This window comes from Delphinapterus leucas, chromosome 6 (genome assembly GCF_059928025.1).
Source record: "Delphinapterus leucas isolate spDelLeu-1000000601 "Yukka" chromosome 6, BTC_Dleu_Yukka2, whole genome shotgun sequence".
Taxonomy (NCBI): Eukaryota; Metazoa; Chordata; class Mammalia; order Artiodactyla; family Monodontidae; genus Delphinapterus; species Delphinapterus leucas.
The window spans coordinates 90,876,689-90,895,834 of NC_143134.1; the positions used below are offsets into that span (position 1 = coordinate 90,876,689).

At 42.9% G+C, this 19,146-nt stretch overlaps 1 protein-coding gene across 2 annotated transcripts in view; it reads left to right on the plus strand.

Moving 5' to 3' along the window:
* The first annotated feature begins 8,063 nt into the window (after window positions 1-8,063).
* The window catches only part of TDRD7 (tudor domain containing 7), an 89,340-nt gene continuing 78,257 nt past the window's right edge, over window positions 8,064-19,146 (plus strand). The window contains exon 1 of one of the 2 annotated variants that reach the window (XM_089912545.1): window positions 8,064-8,183. The gene's annotated coding sequence lies outside the window, so the exon portion shown is untranslated. The remainder of the gene's footprint in view (window positions 8,184-19,146) is intronic. The other variant, XM_089912543.1, reaches the window with a different exon arrangement.

Below are 19,146 nucleotides of genomic sequence, written 5' to 3' on the forward strand. Positions count from 1 at the left end.
GGACATAGATTACGTAGACCTGGAAAAGTTTACAATAGGGTAATATGGACAACTTTTTGCCAGTTTGAAAATGTTGAAGTAATGGAAATTTCTTACAATATACTTTTTTAAAAAAATCTTCATTGGAGTATAATTGCTTTACAATGGTGTGTTAGTTTCTGCTTTATAACAAAGTGAATCAGTTATACATATACATATATCCCCATATCTCTTCCCTCTTGTGTCTCCCTCCCTCCCACCCTCCCTATCCCACCCCTCTAGGTGGTCACAAAGCACCGAGCTGATCTCCCTGTGCTATGTGGCTGCTTCCCACTAGCTATCTATTTTACATTTGGTAGTGTATATATGTCCATCCCACTCTCTCACTTTGTCCCAGCTTACCCTTCTCCCTCCCCATATCCTCAATTCCATTCTCTAGTAGGTCTGCGTCTTTATTCCCATCTTGCCCCTAGGTTCTTTATGACCATTTTTTTTTTTTAGATTCCATATATATGTGTTAGCATATGGTGTTTGTTTTTCTCTTTCTGACTTACTTCACTCTGTATGACAGACTCTAGGTCCATCTACCTCACTACAAATAACTCAATTTCGTTCCTTTTTATGGCTGAGTAATATTCCATTGTATGTATGTGCCACATCTTCTTTATCCATTCGTCTGTCGATGGGCATTTAGGTTGCTTCCATGACCTGGCTATTGTAAATAGTGCTGCAATGAACATTGGGGTGCATGTGTCTTTTTGAATTATGGTTTTCTCTGGGTATATGCCCAGTAGTGGGATTGCTGGATCATATGGTAATTCTATTTTTAGTTCTTTAAGGAACCTCCATACTGTTCTCCATAGTGGCTGTATCAATTTACATTCCCACCAACAGTTCAAGAGGGTTCCCTTTTCTCCACACCCTCTCCAGCGTTTGTTGTTTGTAGATTTTCTTATGATGGCCCTTCTAACTGGTGTGAGGTGACACCTCATTGTAGTTTTGATTTGCATTTCTCTAATAATTAGTGATGTTGAGCAGCTTTTCATGTGGCCTTTATTCTTTTTATACATTTTCCTTCATTTGTTTCTTAAGTCCCTTATTTCATTCATCAGGTATACAAAGAGGTGGCATGGCATTGCAAGAAGAGGATGGACTTGACATCTCTTGAATAAATATTTATTGTTAGCCTGCCTATGTGTGCCAAGCACTGGAACATTGCAGTCACCATGATTAGAGCTATATATAAATATATATGCTTTGTAAGTAAAGCTCCCATAATTACAGTGATATTAACAAGCGGTTTATAGTTCAACCTTCAAACACATTGTCAGCCACATGTACTGCACGGAGGGAGGGAAATTCTGTGTTAGTGCTGACATACTGTACTGCTCTCAGATTCAGAACCACTTTGCTAGAGAAAATCTCCTCTAGTGGCTTACCCTGGCCAGCAGCTAGCTAGCTCCTTTCTTAGACAATAGCTAGTCCCCAGGTGTTATAAATTTCTAATTGCAAATATAAAACATCCTGTTTTAAGGAAGTTGCTGCTGAGAACCAGGGATCCAGTTTTAAATGAAAAAGACTAAGTGTGAGGGCATGAGAAGACAATTGGGAGGAAGACCAGCTCCTTTACATGTCGTGGGGAGATGTGACTTAGTGTGAAGTGAACTCCAGGAAGAACCCCCAAAAGAGTGGTTTTATCTTCCGCAACTGGCAGTGAGTGCTGGGGAATATCAGGTAATGTGGTAGTGGTGTGATGCAGAGCTCTAAGAAGCACATGTATCCAACCCTATGTCTGCTGGAGTAAATAAGAACGTCTTGTTCAGCTTCTCTTTGGGTGGGATTGGCTGCTGGGGGGTTTCTAGAAGCAGCACCCAACTCTATATGACTCTTTTATAACAAATATTTTGTAATCCCCTCTTCTACTCCCCTGAAATGAAATTCACAGATAAAATAGCCTAGAAAATTGACTGTATAGTAAAACTGTGAAAAAGTTATTTGTGTTTATATGTAAAGCAGAGTTTTTTCCTCTACATGAGTGACTGGCAAGACAGTCACATGTGAATTAGGACAAGGACAAGGTTAGAGAAACTTCTCCAAAATGGGGGACTGTTCTGTACACAGCAGGACAGTAAGCGTCCAGCTGGCCCACTAAATGCCAGGAGGTGCCCCTGATCATTGTGACAACCAAAAATAACCTTGTGAAAGTCCAAAGTGCCCCTGGGGGCTTCCCTGGTGGCGCAGTGGTTGAGAGTCCACCTGCCGATGCTGGGGACACGGGTTCGTGCCCCGGTCCGGGAAGAACCCACATGCCGCGGAGCGGCTGTGCCCGTGAGCCATGGCCACTGAGCCTGTGAGTCCGGAGCCTGTTGCTCCGCAACGGGAGAGGCCACAACAGTGAGAGGCCTGCGTACCACAAAAAAAACAAAAACAAAAGCAAAAACAAAGTGCCCCTGGGGGGAGATGTTGATCCCACAGAGAACCACTGATGAATGGAAATTGACCAAACAGCCCCAAGAGAATGCTCTTTTGCTATTTATTGGGTTAACTTTGCCACTTAAGGGAATCTGAGGCTAGAACAAGACCAAACGGCTCCCAATTTAACAAAAGACCAAGCCCCAAATGATTTACCCAAAGTCAAACAGCACAGGGGCAAATGTCCTCCCTGAACAGTACACTTTTAATCTGAACCCGCACTTTGGGAGCACTGTCTGCTTCTTTGATTTCAGGGTCAGCTAACCTGCACGGAGCACCTGCTGTATGCTATGTTGTTTCTTCTCCCTGCCTCCTTCCTTCCTCACCCCTAACATCTAGTAGAGTATAATTTTTGTACCAACTGGTTTATTGACTGTTACAGAATCATTAATACTGTAGTTGGTTGCCTTGCTTACAGTATTTGTTACGCCACCTCCGTGCCCTACCCCACAACTGGGCCTTTAACCAGATGATAACTCAATGTCTGCATCCTTGGAATCATCCTTATATCTGGTCCTTGTCCAAGGCTGAGCCGTGTGAATGACCCACAGCTCGAGAAGGGACCGAGATGTTCTCTTAGAGAGCCAAGACCCTCCCGTGTCGGTCTAGGACCTTTCTCTACACAGTATGGCTTTAAGCTTTCACTATCCCCTGTTTTCAGTGTTAGGTGCCTGTGTGGCCTCAACAGCTTTAGCAATCAGTCCCTTCTGGGGATTAGCCTCTTTTAGCTGACTCATCTTGGAGGCCTTTGTGCGCAGATTAGGGAGTTTTGCTTGATCAGCACATCCTTAGCTTTACCAGGGCCTGGATTTTAGCAGGATTCCCAGAATCTCTGTTGCTTGTTTTTTGTTTTGTTTTATTTTGTTTTTCCTTACTCAGTTAAAACGAATGCAATTGTCTAGAAATTTCTCTACATTTTGTTCATGAGGCAATAGCTGATGGGAGAGGGAGTGATCATGGTGTCAATGATTCACCAAAAGTAGATCTGTCCAAAGATTCCTTTTGTCATGGATCTATTTTTCCTGACCTTTTATGTAAGCAAAAATCCCCAGGAGGCTGGACTTCATCCACATACGTACCTTTGAACATGTTGTCTAGCTTCAAGAAGGAGTTAAAATTGTTATTACTAAAATTATTTGCATTTAAATAACTCAGGGTAAAAAGACAAATAAAATCTTTTCAAGTTGTTCACAGGGAGATAAGACATAGAATCACTTCCTACATCCTCCTCCACTGCAAACAAGTTTGAGGGATAAATAAGGGGCTCCAGGAGCTTAGCCACAGACCCACTTTCAGGTGGGGACTTCAAGGAAGATTTCCCGGGAAAGGAATTACATAAGACACTGAATAATACCACAGCCAAGTCCGGGGGGCTCATTTTGTTGTACATAAAGTGATAGAAATGAGAGTTTTGGGTTTGGTCTTCTTTTTGGAGGCATTATAGAGAAGATACAGGCAAAATCAGATGGGAAGTGAGATGAGGGCAACCAGAGGTGTCTAAAATTGCCTCTCTAAATTTTGGAGGGTGGGAGAGCTACCTATGGCAGCTGTGAAGTCAGAGAGGCTCTGAGAGGGAGGATGAGGTGTGTCTCTTTCTTGGGCTCTATTGCAAACACCAAAACACCCATCAGGTGAGATAAAAACAAAGTGAGCCACAGGTATATTCTTGGAACGTTGTTGCTATTTCCCCTTAATTCTAAATGGTGTTTGCTGAACTGAGAGAAGGAGGGGAGGGCGGGACAGAGATTCAACTCAACCAACAGCTCTGGCTCTGTCTGCTTTTTACAGGTGTTTTGGTGTTTGTGTCCAATGTGGTGGCTCTCTCCAAATGAACGGTCTCCCCAAGTGTGGATAAAAATACTTGAAGGGCTTTAGATGAAGGTTTCACACTTGAAATATTTCCTCCTTTCTCAGCCCAGGATAAACTGGCAACAAATCCATCTTCCTTCCTCATGCTTGGGCCTCACAGCTGGGCATGCCCTTTCTATGATAACCTCTCTTGGGAAGTATCTGGATGGGCACAGAATGCTTGCCAGCCTGCTGCCTACTGGCCAGCTGTTCTTGATCCCCCTACTATCCGCCTTGCCTACCCCTGAAAGCCACCTGAGCAGATCATTAAGGACCTCTTGACAGCCCTTGGGGATGGGAAGGGTGCCTGCCTTTCCTGAAAGAGTGACCCAGATGCTCCTGGCCCCCACTCCTGTCTTCCAGGGATAAGCTTGAGCTTTTGCTGAGAGAGAATGCCTTCCACCTGAGTCTTGTCCATTCTGAAAATTCTGCTTTACGGCCTCATGACATATGCCTTCATCTAAGGAAGTTTTTAACAGGGGTTCATAGTAGGACTTCAGTCTACTGAAACCTTCTCTGAAATCATGTGCCAAATTTTGTATCTATCTGTTGCTTTCACATACTCTGACTCCCTTCCCCACAAAATGGTAAGAACCATTGTGTTTAAAGAGTAGCCAATTTGTGTCATCTCTGATGTCCCTTAATTCCCCTGAAATCCAATTATATCCAGGGCATGGGAATTAATTTTTGAGCTCCCTGGGTCTTGGACCATTCCCAAAGAAAATAAAAACAACTTCGTAGCCTGTCCTTGCTATGTCAGCTACCCAAGGACTTCTGAGAACCTCCTGATATGTGTCAGCCAAAAATCTACCTGCCAGAATGGACACTTCACCCAAGAACATATCTGAAGGGGCAATAAACACATGAAAAGATGCTCAATATCATTAGTTATGGGGAAATGCAAATTAAAATCTCAATGTGATATCTTTACAGATCCACTGGCATGGCTAAAATTAAAAAGTCTGACAATTCCAAGTATTGGAGAGGATTTGGAACAACTGGAATTCTCATACATTGCAGGAAGGTAGAAGAAGGGGAGCCCAAAATGATGTAGTCACTTTAGAAAATAATTTGACAGTTTCTTGTAAAGTCAGACATACACTTTATCCTACAGCTAGCAATTCTATTCCTAAGTCTTTATGCAAGAAAAGCACATGACCACACAAAGACCTGCATGTGACTGGTAAAGCAGTGTTATTCATAACAGCCCCAAACTGGAAACAACACAAAGGTATATCAAATGTGAATGGATAAACACATTGTGACATATCTATACAGCAATAAAAAGGAACAGACTACTGATATATGTTTACAACCTGGTGATTCTCGAAAGCATTATGCCAAGGGAAAGAAGCCAGACACAAAAAGACTACAAACTGTATGATTCCATTTATATGACATTCTAGAAAAGGCAAAGCTATAGTGACATAGATCAGTGGCTGCCAGGGGCTGGAGGTAGGAGGAGGAAATTAACTGTAAAGGGGCACAAGGAATTTTTTTGAAATGGTGAACTTGTTCAATATCTTGATTGTGGTGATGGTCACATGTCTGAATACACTTGTCAAAATTCATCAAACTGTACATTTAAAATATGTATTATATGTAAATTATTCACCAATACAGCTGACTTTTTTTTAAAAACTAGCTGCAGAGCATCATTTTTCTTTATATGTAGGACAGTCCAAACATGGAACTCTTTTTTGCAAGGATAAAGGATCTCAGACTTGGGGTCAACACATATCATTTTATGATTTATTTTACATATTGGACTCTGGAGTTTATCCTAATTTCCTACTCCAACTGGCACTCTTTCAATTGGGAGCTGCTTTTTACATCTTTCCCATCTTAAATGTGGAGCCAGGGGATGTTATGAGCACTGCAGAGTCCAAATTGTGTCTGGTTGTATTTTAGGTCTATTAAATCCACTGCAGTGTTTGGAGCAGACTGGAGGGGAGAGAAGGAAGAGATCTGAAATAGACTGAAATACAGCACTGGGGATGGAAAGAAGTGCCAGGGAGAGATATTTCAGCAGACTTTGTCAGGGACTAGATAAGGGGTATAAAAGAGAGCAAACAGTGTTCAGAGAAGACTTTGAACAGTTTCCCATTGCTTTTGAGAAAAAGCCCGAACTCCTGAGCATGGGCTATCAGGCCTTCCATAATCTACTTCCAGTCTCCCTCTTCATTGCCCACTGCCTCTTTTCACTGAATCAGAAGCTCTGCAAGCACAGAATTCTGTTACTTAACAGCAGCCGTTCAGTACATACTGGTTGTATATACATATATACAAATGTCCATTCACCTACTGATGGACACTTGTGTTGTTTTCATTTTTTGGCTATTACAAACAAAGCTGCTATGAATATTCTTGTCCAGGTCATTGTGTGGACATACGCTTTCATTTCCCTTAGGTAAACCGTGGCAATAGAATTGCTGGGTCATATGGTAGGTGTAGTACATCTATACAATGGAATACTACTCAGCAATAAAAAGACAAACTATTGGTGCACACAACAACATGGATGAATCTCAACATGCTTCTGCTGAGTGAAAGAAGTTGCATACCCTCCCACCCCAGCAAAAAGACAGCCAGTATGTATGATTCCATTCATATAAAATTCTAGAAACAGCAAACTAATCTATAGCAACAGAAAGCAAACCAGCAGTTGGGAGGGCAAGGGACAGTGAGGCACATAGGGTGAGGATTATGAAGGTGCATGGGGAGGCTTTTTTGGGGTGATGGATATGTTCATTATTTTTATGGAAGTGATAGTTTCACAGCTGTATACATATATCAAAACATCATACCGTACATTTTAAATATGTGCAGTTTATAGTATGTCAATTATACCTTAATAAAGCTGTGAAAGATACTGTTTGAGTAAATAGCAGGCCCTCCGTAAATGCATATAGAATGAACGTAGAGAAGTGTTCGCTGTTGGTTTAAGGGATACAAACCAATATGCCCAATAAATATTGGTAGAATTAATGTACAGAAGAAATATGTGACTAAATAGTAGGTGTTCAATAATTTTATAAGGAATGAGTGAATGAATGAATGTATTTGACAAATGTTTATGTCAGCCTATCATGTGCCTGGGACTATCCTAGGCTCTGGGAATAGATTGGGGAACAAAACAAAGATCCCTGAGCTCACAGAGCTTTAATTTGAGGAGGGCAGTAAACAATGAAAAGATAAGTAAAACACATATAGTGTGCTAGACAGGTGCCAAGGAGAGAGAAAGCTGAGAAGGGGGACAGGGAATGTCAGGGAAGGAGACTGACATTTTTGAGATTGTGGCCACCCTCCTCCCAAGGGTGACGCTTGAGAACAGACCTAAAGGAAATGAGCGGACCAGGTGGGTATCTAGGAGAATAAAAAATAACGGCCCCAGAATTGAAGAAAAGAATAAGCAAGAACTGAATGAAACTTCTGACGAGTGAAACGTAATAGCAAGAGCGCGTAAGTGCTAATAAAGACGGCTGCGGCCCGGACCCTCCCGGCCCGCCGATCCTTGCGTTGTCCACGAGGAGGCGCTCCTGCTCCCGCCCCGCAGTCGCCTTCCGCTAATGCGTGGGCACGCGCAGAAACCGCTAGGCGGCGTCGGTTTCCCTTCCCACGCGCGGACGCCGGCGTGGGCCGACGCCGCCGGGGTGCCCGCGCGTGCGCAGAGCCGAGGCCAGTCTGCCCTTGGGGCGGGGCGGAGCGGGGCGGGGCCGAGCAGGGCGGGGCGGGGGTTTGAGGTGATTCCTGAGGCGCGGCGGCTGTTTCAGCCGTGCGGGGAAACCGAAAGTGGGCGGCGGCCGCGGCTGTAGCCCTGGCGGAGACGGCGGTGGGAGCCGGGCCCAGAGGCGCGGGGACGGGCCGCGGGCCCGCAGAACAAGGTGAGAGCAGGTCCTGCTGGCTGCGGGAACGACAGGTGCCAGGCGAGGGCGGACGAGGTTTCGGGCGGGCGCGGCGCACCTGGGTGACTAAGAGGGACAGTGGCCCAAGCGGGACTCGAACGGACCCGGGGCCTTTTCCCAGCAGCCGCAGAGGATGCCCTGGTCCCCACCCCGGAAAGCGGGCTGGGCGCCAGGGGAGTTGGCGTTCCAGAGCGTTGTGTTTTAAATCTCTGATGGGACCGTCTGGGGTTCACCTGGGAGTCGGACGGACCCCTGCCGCCTGGGAAACTCAGTGCAGTGGGGGCAGTGCAGCAGGGGGAGGGCGGGTGTGTGGACCTGGGGTGGGAGGTGCTGACCAGGAAGTGGATCCCGGTACCGGCGGGCGGACGCCAGCTGCCCGCCCGCAGCAAGGGACATGCGAGCCCCCTGGCTGTTTGAACTCCCACACCGTGAGCTTTTAAGTTCCTCTCTTTACAGACCCGCCCCTGCGGGCCGCTGAAGCAGTGCAGGACACAAATACTATCCGTTTCTCTCAAACCGTGAGCATCTGAGCCCCGGGTGGGTACAGCGCTCCAAGTTAGGAGGGAAATATGAATCCATGAGTGAGTTATCTTAACTTTCACCGTGTTCCCCAATAGTGTCAGGTTCTCAGCCTCAATTTAATGGGAGGGGACTTGGAGCCGGCACAACTGTTCTGCTCCGATCCCCTTGAGTGAGTAGGTACAATACATTTCCATACATAACCAAGGGCACCACTCACTCCCAAACAATTACAAAGAACCGGAAAGGGAAATAGCTATATTAGAAAAAGTCTTGGCCCAAAAGGATTATGAAAGCCGCTCTACAAAACAAAAACATCACTGAGCTGTGTCATCCCTCCATCCCTATCCTCCACCCCCCCATCCCTATCCTCCACCCCACCCCCCCCCCCGCCCCTTTCGTGTAGGTGGAAAAACTGCAGAAAAGTGCCCTGCCTAGTGATATACAACTTAAAGCCAGAGGTGGAACTTAGACCCAAGTCCCGGCCGCTTTGATGTATAGGTGTTGCATACTGCAAATAGCGTGGGCTTTGCAGATTTGGGTTGGAATCTGGGCTTCTCCACTTGCTAATTGTGTGATCTTGAACAAATTACATACTTTCGTTGAGCCTGGTTTTCTCTTTATCAACTGGAAATATTTAATTTACTCTGCAAGCCTTTTGTGAGATAACTACTGTAATTCCTTTGGCTCATAATAATAGTCAAGAAGTGTTAACTCTCTTCCTTCCACCAAACTTGCCGTATTTTACATAATTGGGTTTCAGTTTCTTGGATGCAGGGACACATCTTTAAGTGCTCTATATAATATAAATTGGCACATGGTGGAGATTTTTGCAGTTCCATTCAACTGATATTCATGGAGCATCAGTTACATGCACAGGACCGTGCCGGGGGTAGGGAATTGCTCTGGGGCCAGCTGGTTTAGAACCCACGTCTCCTGTGCCCCAGTCCAGGGCCCTTTGCCAGCCCACAGCCCCCCTCTTTGCTAGTTAAACACAGTGAACTCTGAAGCAGCAGTTGGTGGTTCCTTCGGATTTCAGTCCCTGTAGATTGGAAATGAAATGTAATCTCTGCTAATGCCCTTTTAAGTGAACTGACTGAACATGGCTGAATGAACTATTGTATTTTGTACCAAGAGATTTAAACTCCTTGAAGAACCTCTCAGAAGTTCTCTGTGCAATATAATCTAGTTGGAGACCTAATATGAACGTAAAGGAAAAATACTTTATAATCCAACTCTAAGTGCCTGCTCTGTGTTTGATCAAGTGCTATTCCTAAGAATGAGATTTGACGTAGAGTGAGTTCTTTGCCTCTGGGCACTTTCGGGGTCAACACATAAATACAGAGAGGACAGAAGTTCCTTGGTGCCTGGAGTGAAATCTAATTTCATATTTATGTGAATTGGTTTTTCTTTATGCAAAACCGACTTTCTCCTCCCTCTGTTCCCACCCTTATGCTTTCGAAAGCTTCATTCTTTTCAATATTTCCTCATTGGGCCAATTTTTAAAAAATGTCTTTCAAACAAGCTAAAAGTATTGATAATTTGTCGTTTTGAGCTGAAAATGTGTGTGAGGATATATGGCAGTTAGAGCTTCTCATCGGCACAAGATACTCAGTGTGACCCCAAAGCAAACTCGATATTTTAGCTATGCAGCTTTGTCAGGAGGAAGCAAACCCATGATTTCCGTTAGGTCTTTGGACCCCCGTTTCAGCACTTGAAGGACTCCAGGGAAAGTTGAGAACCATGGATCTTGCCCATCCTCCTTATCTTCCATATGAAAAAAGCGACCTGAAGTGACTTGCTCAAAGGGTCATAGCTAATGAGAAGCAGACTGGGATTAAGACCCAAACTCCTAACTAAGCCACTTAGGATCTCAGAGCTTTCTCCAGTATGTAGGTTTATGGAAAGCCTATATTATTCATACTACATAATTAGTAATGCATGTATAATTTGGAGGTTGAAATTGCAATAATTAAAAAAAGAAAACTGCTCTCTAAAGATACCCTGAGGGAGTATATCACCACTTGAGGGCATTAATTACTATCTTTATTTTTTTTTTTAAACAGGATTTTAAAAAATTAATAAATTTTATTTTTGGCTGTGCATGGGCTTTCTCTAGTTGTGGTGAGCGGGAGCTACTCTTCGTTGTGTTACACGGGCTTCTCATTGCAGTGGCTTCTCTTGTTGTGGAGCACGGGCTCTAGGCATGCAGGCTTCAGTAGTTGTGACACTTGGGCTCGGTAGTGGCTCACAGGCTCTAGACCACAGGCTCAGCAGTTGTGGCGCACGGGCTTAGTTACTCCGCAGCCTGTGAGATCTTCCCGGACCAGGGATCAAACCCGTGTCCCCTGCATTGGCAGGCGGATTCTTAACCACTGCGCCACCAGGGAAGTCCCAACTGTCTTTTTAAGAAGAGTTGGTAAAGGAGTAATTAAGGTAGTAATAAATAGACTATAATTGGAAATAAAAGATAGCATGTTAAACTGTTGCAAGATGAGAAATCACCTTGGAAGAGTCTTAGACAAAAACCTTCCCTCTCTTAGGCTCAGTTTATTTATTTGTAATAAGGGGTTTGGGATAGACTAGATGATGCCTAAAATCTTTTCAGCACAGACATTCTGAATTTTAAGGGCCTGGCTTGTTGCTAAAATAGTGTCTTCATGGAAGAAGGCAGCCATTTACCAGAAGTATGTGCCCTAAGGAAATACTAAAAATTGAGTAGCTGACTAAAGAAGGTAAGAGATTGCTTGGTGATTTCACTTTACCCTAATGATTCTTCAGATTTATTTGTGGGTTTAGTGCCACTCTTCAAGTCAAATTTATGACACACAAAAAAATGCAATGAGGAAAATGAGCCAAATAGTACAGTTGGAAATAGTTGAGAAAAGAGGAACTGAGAGGAGAGAGCATATACGGGAGTGAGACCAGCTTGGCTAAAGGTCTTTGGGCAGCAGGATTGAGGAAACTGCAGCTACAGGAAGCAGATCACATGCAAACAATGGTAATGGTAAAGGCAGGTATCCAGAGGACACCAAAACCTGCTTCTTCAGAATAAGACTCTCCCGGGACCATTTTTAGGTGTATTAGAGAGAAAAGTTGTGAATTTACAAATACAGTTTTGAAAGTGAGAATTATTTTAGGCTATTTACATTGTTTAAACCTTGCTTTCCTAAAGGTTGTCATTACCTTCCCCTACTCCTTGCCCCACTTCTTGCACATTGTTAGTATTTCAGGATATTCAAGATTAATTGTATAGCAAAATAGAAAAGGAACAGTATAAAAGGATTGAATTTTTGCAGCAGTTGGCAAGTATTTTGGATTTGGGTGCCACACCCTTAAATCAGAATGTGGCAATCCCCATTTCATGCCACTTTAAGGGCTAATCACTAAATATGCCCCAGGGTTGTTCTCCGTATTCCCCAAGTCAGATTTACTTTCAGAAGCCAACTCTGTACATTTGGAGCAGCTGTCTGAAAGGATGCCCCATTTTTGGGAGCCAGAAGACCTGGGTTCTTGTTGTGGGTCTGGCCATAAAAATATGTGAGGCCTGGAATAATTACCCTGGACCTCAGTTTCCTCATTTTTAAAAAAATTTTTTTTACTTTTATTTATTTATTTATTTTTGCGGTACGTGGGCCTCTTACTGTTGTGGCCTCTCCCGTTGCGGAGCACAGGCTCCGGACGCACAGGCTCAGCGGCCATGGCTCACAGGCCCAGCCGCTCCGTGGCATGTGGGATCTTCCCGGACTGGGGCATGAACCCGTGTCCCCTGCATCGGCAGGTGGACTCTCAACCACTGCGCCACCAGGGAAGCCCTTTCCTCATTTTTAGACTAAACAGTTTGGAGGAGATGGTGTGAAGGTGCCTACTAGCATTCCGCGCTTCTCTCTCGGCTCCCTACTCTGAGGTCGGGCCCACTGTCCTGTCCTGTGCTGTTTTACAATGTCCAGGGACATTGTGGGACATGGCAGTTAAGAGGCTTTTGCCTACTAGTTAAGTGCGAAATCTTGGAGCAGATCTGGTAGCTTTCTTACTAAGCTTGCCAGGTCAAGTATGTTCATGAGGCAAGTAAGAAAACCTGGGAAAACGCTAATATTTCAAATTTGATGCTGTACTAAAAATTTCTCCAGTACACCACTGTCTGTATTATTGCACTCTTAGCCGTGTAATGCAGGTATTCATAGGTAGTTTGCCATCCATACCATGTTTCTAGGAAAATGTAACTACCGAATGTCAAGTATTGTGGTAAGCACATATAACTCTATTTTTGACACTTGTCATTCAGAAAGAGAGGCAAGGAAAGGAGGAGAAAAAGAGTGAGAGGAAGGACATGAAAGTCAAGTGCAATCTGTTGTGATCCTCGTGGCCAGTTTCTTCCTCCTTGACTGGGGTCTTTGCTTGCTGACCTTGGTCAGTTTTTGAGATTAAAATACTCTGATTAAATAATTCCCCAGACTCACCTCCACTTTACTCTGCTCAAGCAGAGGATTCTTATTCAGCTCAAGCTTCCTCTTTATTATCTAGGGAAACCCTTAAGAATTTTAACCTGAATTTAAAGAGATGACCAACTTTATTTCTCCCAACCTCACGTAACTTACGGTCACCAGGGCTTACATAACATTCTCAAAATAAAAGTACGACTTTGAATTCTCTTAAACTCTAAATTGTATTTATCACAACGCTTTTAGAGAGTAGAAATAAGTAGGAAAGTTGAAAGATCAAAATGGCAACTTAAGAAATTTGGGAGCCACACATCATCAAAAGATCTACAAACAATAAATGCTGGAGAGAATGTGGAGAAAAGGGAACCCTTCTGCACTGTTGGTGGGGATGTAAATTGATACAGCCACTATGGAGAACAGTATGGAGGTTCCTTAAAAAACTAAAAATAGAATTACCATATGACCCAGCAATCCCACTACTGGGCATATACCCTGAGAAAACTGTAATTCAAAAAGAGTCATGTACCACAAGGTTCATTGCAGCACTATTTACAATAGCCAGGACATGGAAGCAACCTAAGTGTCCATCGACAGACGAATGGATAAAGAAGATGTGGCACGTATATACAATGGAATATTACTCAGCCATAAAAAGAAACGAAATTGAGCCATTTGTAATGAGGTGGATAGACCTAGAGTCTGTCATACAGAGTGAAGTAAGTCAGAAAGAGAGAGACAAATACCGTATGCTAACACATATATATGGAATTTAAGAAAAAAAAATGTCATGAAGAGCCTAGGGGTAAGACAGTAATAAAGACACAGACCTACTAGAGAATGGACTTGAGGATATGGGGAGGGGGAAGGGTAAGCTGGGACGAAGTGAGAGAGTGGCATGGACATATATACACTATCAAATGTAAGATAGATAGCTAGTGGGAAGCAGCCGCATAGCACAGGGAGATCAGCTCTGTGCTTTGTGATCGCCTGGAGGGGTGGGATAAGGAGGGTGGGAGGGAGAGGATATAGGGATATACATATGCATATAGCTGATTCACTTTGTTATACAGCCGAAACTAACACAACACTGTAAAGCAATTATACTCCATTAATAAAGATGTTAAAAAAAGAAAAAGAATTTTGGAAGCCACTTTGGAGGAGTTGCCATTGAGGCACTTCACTAATAGTTGAAATTCCCATGATAAGCTTCCTTTTGTGCTTCTAGTGGATGACATCCAAGATAATAAACTTGATTTTTATAGTTAGAAGAAAGTATTCTTATATGCATACTGTTTCCAAAAGTTCTTGAGTATAATTGCCATCTTCAGAAAACCTCAAAAAATGCCATGATAACCAAGGAATTAACAAAATTAGAAAAAGTAAGTTTTTTAAGCTTTAGTTGTAACATTGTTTTTGTTCAGTGCCTGAAGTGATATTGCTAATGTTGGAATTGCAAACTGGGCTGGAAGAAATTGACAAACATGAGAACAAGACATACATCTAAACAAGATGTACAACCACATTTACTCTTCGAGGTTTTACTGCACTTACCTGTTTCTCACCATCTTTGAGATCCTCAGTCCTATAGTCCGGGGACTGCCCTTCCCTCCAAAAAGTTGTATACAAATAGAGAATTATAGTATTCCATGAAAATAGCATACTTAAAAAAGGGGAGGGAGAGGGATGCTTAATTCAGATTGTAGCCATGTGGTCAAGCGTTGCTTCCCAGTCTCCTCAAGTATCAGGTTCTTTTTTCTAATTTTTAAAAAAACTTTGTGAAACTTCACACATGAGTAGTTGTACTTCTAATATCCGTTGGTTGATAAAATATATAACTACCAAAAGCTGTTGTAAATTCAATATCGTGTTTGTGACTCTCAACAGTATCTGCACACTGTTTGAAAAGCAGGAATACATGTAAGTATGAGACACTTACCAGTGTTCAAGCAGTGCTTGCTTACACATCGGGATGTGTGGACTTTTTGCAGTAATGCTATGGCCCAGACCTGAGCCTGCTCATTGAGAACTCTGGCTCAGAGTGGAAAGGCCCAGAAATAAACTGTGTGATGAATCTCAATCACAGCTTGGTGACATAATTGGCTGTCTCAATCAGTTTACAACAATCATTAAAATTTGCAAATAATTTTTAATAACTTAAATTTAAGATTATTCCTTTAACTGCTCACATGCACTACACTATTATTTTAGTGAGTAGGAGAGAAAAGGAGTGGTGTTAGTTATATGGAGAATTTCTCATTCATTCACTCAATATGTATTGAGCTCTTGTTGTGGGCTGGGCACTAGGGATTCAGCAGTGAACAAAACCCACCAAAATCCCTGCTTTCATGGAGCTTACATTGCAAGTCAGGGAGACAGACAGTAAAATAAAGAATATTGGATGGCATAAGTGCTACGGAGTAAAATAAGGCAGGGGAAGGGTAAAGGGAGTACTGGGCAGCCGGCATAACAGTTCTGGTTTTGAATAGGGTGACCAGGGAAGGCTGTACTGAGAAGGTGACATTTGAGCAAATACCTGAAGGAGGTGAGGCAATGAGCTGTGTCTACCCTGGGGCAGAGGGACTGGCAAGTGCAGAAAGAAAAGCAGTGTGGAGTGGAGTGAGTGAGAGAAAAGGGGAGGAGTTGAGGTCAGAGAAGTGGGCTGGGTGCAGATTGTGTAGGGCCCTTTTGGCCCCTCGGAAGACTTTGGCCTTTAGTCTGAGTAAGACAGGAAGCCCTTGGAGGGTTTTGAGCAGAGGAATGACGTGATGGGATTTATGATTTAAAAGGATCACTCTGGCTGTGATGTGAAGAACAGATTATCTGTGAAGTGGAAGCAGAGAGACCAGCACAGAGGCAGTTGCCTCAATCCAGGCAACAAATGTTGGCGTGGACTAGGGTGATCACCATGCAGGTGGTGAGGAGTGGGGGAACCGTGAACTGAGCCTGTCCATCTTCATGTGTCACTTAGTGGTTGGGGGATGGAGAACCACTAAGACCAAATCCCTTCATCTTACAGATAAGAAGAAGGCTGGGGAGAAGGGATTTGTCCCAGGGAAAGAAGTGCTCTTTGCGTAGTGGTATTGAACTTGGGGAACACAAGCAGGAAGAGGAGGTGTGTGCACAGCCTTCCGCAATCCCCCATCTCTCCCCCAAATAAAGTCAGAATCAAGGTATCATCTACTAGTTGTCAGTATCTTTACTCTTGAAAGAAACATTAAACTTCCTTGGTCGTAACTGTGGATTTTAACTATGATAATATGTGCATCTAAGAGAGTGAAACTAGGAGGTTATGTGTGTGGCAGGAGCCTCTCTCAGGTCAGGTTGGGAAGTCTAACTTAGAAAAATTAGTCTAACAGTTGCCAAGAAACGAAGATAGGCAAACATGAGATTAGGGAGGGTGAGAAAAGTGAAAAGTAAGGATGAGCACTTGTGTGCCACACAGATTAGCACTGTTTTTTTATTTAACATTATCATCAGTTGGTCACTGTAAATACATACCTTTTATCTGCATGAAGCCTACCTGATAGTCTTGGGGTAGGAGGATAGGATAATCAGGATAGAGGCCGTAAGACTACTGTATCTTGGCAGAGTCTAGTTCCCCAAAGAAGAAGACACATTCAAAGAGGGTGGGATTAAGGAAGCAAGCACTGGGCAAAGCCTTACAGCTTTTACTGTATTCTGTGGCAATTAGACAAGCTGTATATGTGGGTGTATGACCTTCTCCCTCCCCAAAATGTGTTAAGTGCTGTGTTTGGGAGATCCCTGATGACAGCTGTTTCAGAACAGAAATAAGGAAGATAGAGGGGAACATTTCAGAGAAAGTGGCCTGAAATTGCTCTCCTTAGGATGGAGGGACCAGGAGTCTTTCATACAGGGCGACCTGTAAAACAAGCCTCTGGCTAGCTTCTAGGATGGGGTTAGAACTGTCTTTTCAAGCCAGTATCATATTGGAGTTCTGTTATATTTTAATCATAGAATTTCCATTATTGAGTAGAATGCATTTATTAGAGATTTTTTCCCCCATAAATTAGTGGTTGCTTGTCTACCCCCTAAGTAGCTGGGGAAAAGTAGACCACAGTGGGAAGGTAACAATGGAACAGATGCTCTTTCCAAAAAGAAGGGAAGGAGGAGGCAGTAGAGAAGGTGATGGGTATGTCCTTCATACTGAAACCGTGGCAGGGGAATTTAAAGTTGTTCTGACTAGGGAGGGGCCAGATATGCTAAATAGTCTAGTTTGATCCTGGTACACTGCTCACACCCAAGAGGGTATATTCCCACATGGGCACTGACCACCTGACTTTATACCTACAAATAATGTGTATATAATTCATAGTCAGGGCCCACTTAGATATGCAGATATACAAAGAGGTAAAGGCCAGTTTTACTCAGAGGAGCTCTAGATGAGTAGGTGGGAGGGATTGGGTTTGAAGGAAAGAAGAGAGTAGATAGATAGGTAGGAAAGGTGGAGGTCTAAGAGAGAAAGTTGAGAAGGCTTGGTACTAGGAAGTTAGCAAGTGATCCTTTAGTTTCTCCTCTTGCAAATTAAAACTTGGCCAGCCAGCTCGCTTTGTGGTTTTTCTTACTTGAGGAAATAACTGTATACCAAAAGTTCAGTGATCTTTGAATCATGAACCATTGTAAATCAAAGCATTTCTCTTGTAATCAGGAGTTTACTATTTAAGAGCCAAAGTTCATACTTCAGTTTTAACATCTGGCAACCTTGAAATATAGGTCCCAAAGCCAGCCTCTCTTTCCTTCTCACCAGTATACTCAAAATGTAGATGGACATCAGGAGTAATGCAGGTGCTCAGACTCTATAGCTGTTGTCTTTCTCTGCCATGAATTTTTAGTCTTTAGAGTGCCTGTCTCCAGTTGTCTCGTTGACTTGGGATCCATACCATACCTTTGAGTAGGCTGAGTCTACTGTTCATTTCACAGGACTGTTTTTTTTTCTTCTCTTCAGTTTGCTTTACTGTCTTTCTTGATTGTCTTGTCTCCTGTTGTTAATTCTTCAGGGTTTTGTCTTTTATTTTTTTCAGTACCAGTCAGGGTAATATGATAGAAAGAATGTGGTCTTTGGCATCAAACAGACCAGGACTAAAATCCTGGCTTCCATACATCCTGTGATATGTTGGTTATTTAACATCTCTGAGCTTTGGTTTTCTTATTTACAGAATGAGAATAATACTTTCCTTCCATAGTTATTATGGGTATTAAATCTTCAGATAGTCCAATTCTCAGAATTTACACGAGAAAGAAAAATATATATCTTTGCAGAGCAGCTTCATTTATTTTTTATTGAAGTATAGTTGATTTAGAATGTTGTACTAATTTCTACTGGACAGCAGAGTGACTCAGTTATACACATATATACATTCTTTTTTTTTATATTCTTTTCCATTATGGTTTATCCCAGGAGACTGGATATGGTTCCCTGTGCTATACAGTAGGACCTTGTTGTTTATCCATTCTAAATGTAATAGTTTGCATCTACTAACCACAAACTCCCAGTCCATCCCTCTCTCTCCTTTCCTCCCCCTTGTCAACCACAAGTCTGTTCTCTATGACTGTGAGTTTTTTTCTGTTTGGTAGATAGGTTCATTTGAGCCGTATTTTAGATTCCACATGTAAGTGATATCGTATGGTATTTGTGTTTCTCTTTCTGACTTACTTCACCTAGTATGATCATCTCTAGTTGCATCCATGTTGCTGCAAATGGCATTATTTCATTCTTTTTTATGGCTGAGTAGTAGTCCATTTTATGTATGTACCACATCTTCTTTATCCATTCATCTGTCAGTGGACATTTAGGTTGTTTCCATGTCTTGACTATTGTGAATAGTGCTGGTATGAACATAGGGGTGCATGTATCTTTTTGAATTATAGTTTTGTCTTGTTATATGCCCAGGAGTGGGATTTCTGGATCATATGGTAACTCTATTTTTAGTTTTCTGAGGAACCTCAATACTGTTTTCCATAGT